At 47.2% G+C, this 3,782-nt stretch overlaps 1 protein-coding gene across 1 annotated transcript in view; it reads right to left on the bottom strand.

Annotated features, from left to right (window-relative positions):
• Akap13 (A-kinase anchoring protein 13) overlaps positions 1 to 2,710 on the bottom strand; it is a 285,672-nt gene extending 282,962 nt beyond the window's left edge. Inside the window, exon 1 of the mRNA XM_028776648.1 lies at positions 2,671 to 2,710. The gene's annotated coding sequence lies outside the window, so the exon portion shown is untranslated. The remainder of the gene's footprint in view (positions 1 to 2,670) is intronic.
• Positions 2,711 to 3,782: the final 1,072 nt, after the last annotated feature.

Here is a 3,782-nt window from a genome sequence, read left to right on the forward strand (position 1 = left end):
TCTCTCTCTCTCTCTCTCTCTCTCTCTCTCTCTCTCTCTCTCTCTCTGCTACGTGGGGGTGTGGGACCTGAACTTGGGACATCAGGCTGGGTGGCAAGTGCAAATGAACCATCTTCTGTCCAGAAGCATCACTTTAAAATCACTTTTTAAAAACCATGTAAAACCCTATCAAAATTACCTTTTTAGCCACCAGGAAGCAGAATATTGGAGAGTGTACTAAGTCTCTTAGACAATTTCATGCATTCCTAAGAACATGTAATATTACTATCCCTTACAAGGAAAGAAACAAGCTCCAGAGTTAAGTGCAATGCTCAAGGCTTCAAAACCGTCAAAGGAAAGGTGAGAATCTAAACTCAAATTTGCATAACTCCAAACAGTGAATTTCTTCTAAGCTATACTCCCTCTCAGTTTCACAATAAAGGAATGGCCATGAACAAAGAGCCATGAACAAATCTGTTCTGCAGTTTAAGAGTCTCAGCAAGGGAGAGTGTGAGGGATGGATTTCAAAATTGCAACTTTTTTTTTTCTTTTTGGAAATCCACAGTGTACTCTTTAAACCCCAGTTATTTTCTAGAACAAATCAGCAAATTAAAGAGTTTTTAATGCTGGGGAAAGTGATACACACATGTTATCTAGCCTAAGGAAACCGAGGCAAAGAAGCCTTGAGCTCAAAGCTAGCATACACTACAAGGCAAACACACACACACACACACACACACACGGGGTGGGGTGGGGTGGGGTGGTAGGCTCTTAATGCCAGTATGCAGGAGGCAGATAGATCTCTGTAAATTTAAGACCAACCTGAGCTACATAATAAGACCCTATCTCCAGAGAGAAGACTTAACAAAGTCTCCTAAACTAAATTTCACCACAGATGTGCAAACTAATTATCATTTTGTTCAAGGCCCGAGAATTAATGGGTCTCTCCTGTGTACACTATCAGTAGCCAGTGAAAATCACTTCACCCAAATCAAACAAAAGCTAAACACCAACCATGTGGACTTTTCTAGAAAAAAAAAAAAAACAGAGCATAGCAAAATACCACCCATCATAGTCCTTTAGGAATAAAAAGACTAGAAAAGACCATTTATAATACATATAGTTCCCATTTAGTGAAGCAAATACATTCTAAGGAACCCCAGAACAAAAGTATGAGTAACACGTTATCACAGTCCAGAGAAGGAAAGCAAATGGTGTCAGGGTCACCCGATTTTGCAGGCAGAATTTGTTTATATTATGTAACTAACCAATAACTTCCAACTTCTGTCCGCCTCCTTCGCTCACCACACCCACCCCGGAAAGGAAAATTAAGCACAAAGATTGTGAGTCTCAAATCCCTGTGTCTTCAGAATATTTTCCCTTGGTTTCATCAGGTAAACGAAGCTGGGTTTCATATAAAGAAAAGCCAAAAACCAAACAAAAAACCAGGACACTACTTCTCCGTGTCATTCACATAGAAAACAAAGCAAAATGTCATTTGCAGTAGCCGTCAAAGAAAATTTTAAGTTTAACAGAAGTCAAAGAAATACAACTGAAATTAACATGAAGTGACGGACCATTGTGTTTCAGTATGAATGATACTTAAGCTCGTTCTTCTCGGGAACTAAAACTGAATTACCATCATAGAGCAAGTCCAGTCATCGAAATACAGTGGAATGACTCCACCAAAAACTTGAGAACGCAAATGTTTAAAGCAGTTTGTAAGTCCCCAAGAAGGTGTACAAAGTGACAATGGTTTATCTCAGAGTCATCTCGACAGATAGGAACTTCTTTACAGACAAGAACTGGAGCGCTTCTGACCCGGGCAATCCAAAGGTTTAGGGGGAAAAAAAATGATTAAATGACTTTTGGAAATCATGAGGGTAGTAACAAAAAACCAACCAAACAAGCAAGCAAACCAAAAGGCACATCACTTTATAAATCTGCCCCAGGCAAGTTAACTCTCAAAATCACTTCAGTATGAAGTGGAAAAGCAAAGACTGAAACACTAAAAGATTGCTCAATCCATTTTCATTGTGAACTCCTGAGTTCTCAGTAGGGTCTAGACATTTAAAGTGACCCAATTATTTCAGCCGAAAGATAGACACTTTCTTAGCGAGAAATAAACTGAGGGTGCGTCTCGCACTCTCAGTTAAGTGTCAGCGAGCCTATTTACGAAAAGCAGAGATTCGTTAGTTCTCAAAGTGCTTGCACTACCGCTCGGTGGCAGGGGAGCAGAAGGAGCTACCATACCCCGAGTCCCGACCGCGCCCCCCCCGGGGGGGGGGGGGGGGGGGAAGAAAGCGCGGAAAAGCCCCCAAAGGTGGCCGGGGCGCGCGGTGTTTACCCTGCTCAAGTGCCCCGGGGAGCTGCTCGTTCCCGCGGCCGCACACTGTCCGAGCGGCGCGTCCCACCGAGCAGCCGTCCCTCAGAGGAGAGCCGCAGCAGGCGCCACAGAAGCTGGCAGCAGGGGAACAGGGTCGGAGGAGGCCGGGATCTGCGGCCGCGCCACCCACCCCTGGCTGCCGATGCAAAGAAGGGTCCGCCACCCGCGTCGCGCCCGCGCGCCTCCGCGTCCCGCAGCTCGCGCGCGCGGCCGAGAGCAGCCGAGGGGGAGGGGCGTCTGCGCGCGCGCCCCCTCCTCAGACGCCCAAACTTCCCTCAACTCCCTCAACTAAGTTGCGCTCTCACCGTGCGGCTCCCCGGGCTCCCCCGCGGGCCGAGCCGGAGCAGCTCTGCGCCTTGGCCGCGGAGAAAGACAATAGCGGCCGCTCCCTCGGCGGCGGTGACGGCTGGAGCAAGGAGCAAGCACGGCGGTCTCGACCGAGCCCAAGCGCTTAGCAGCAGCAGCTCCAGCTCCGCGACCGCCCTGCACACAGCCCTGCCCACCCGCGCATGCGCCGCCTGCGGCCCGGGGTGGGCGGAGCTACAAGCCAAGTCTAAAAGTTTCTATTGGACAGCTAGACTGCCCTTCACATTCTGTTAGCCCAATAGGAAAGCTTCTTGGCAGTTGGCTCTGGTTGCTAAGGAACGATGAGGTTGTCCGCCGCTGCTGCCAGGCGGCAAAGTGATCAAAGTCGGGTGGCTGGCAGCAGCTGCTAGGGAAATGCCCACCCACCTTCTCCTATCCGCCCCATCTCCGGAAGCCACCCTTCCTCTGTGCGCCTGATGCTTACCTAAGTCGGAGCTCTTACCACACGTTGACTCTAAGACTCAGTGGAGTCTTCTTAGAGTGACACAAAGTACTCGGGTGTGTTGGATAGGTGAATGAACCGTTGACGGGATGAAGATTGTTGCAGTGTATCCTGTGACTTTGAGCCATTTGATCACCACAAGATCACTGCCTCTGAGTTGCCATGGACTCCAGAAATCATCTAGTGGCTTTGGAGAAACAAAGTATGGACATGTGCCAATGGTGACCCAAGAGATTACATTAATTGGTACAAGAAGAAACTTCTTTTTGATAGTTACATATTGTAATGTATTATTAAGGAAAAACATGTCTATCACGCCGAACTATTTTGACATGTTATTTCTTCTGTCAATAGAAAGTTGAAAAAGGGCCGCGGTTATGAAATGTGAGGTTTTCTGTGCAGCTCAACATTAATTTATAGTGGTTGAAGTGAGAAAGGTGGTTTCCTAGGAGAAGGGTATTGACTGGGAAGGAACAGAATGGAATCCCTGCAGTACTGGCTTTGCATTTTTTATTTAGGTGATAAAAACATATGAATATGAAAATATGTGGCTGCACCCCTAAGATAAATGCCCCAATAGGGGACAGGGCTTAAAAGGAGCTGTTGACG

Source organism: Grammomys surdaster, unplaced genomic scaffold (assembly GCF_004785775.1).
Source record: "Grammomys surdaster isolate TR1022 unplaced genomic scaffold, NIH_TR_1.0 271, whole genome shotgun sequence".
NCBI classification, from domain to species: Eukaryota; Metazoa; Chordata; class Mammalia; order Rodentia; family Muridae; genus Grammomys; species Grammomys surdaster.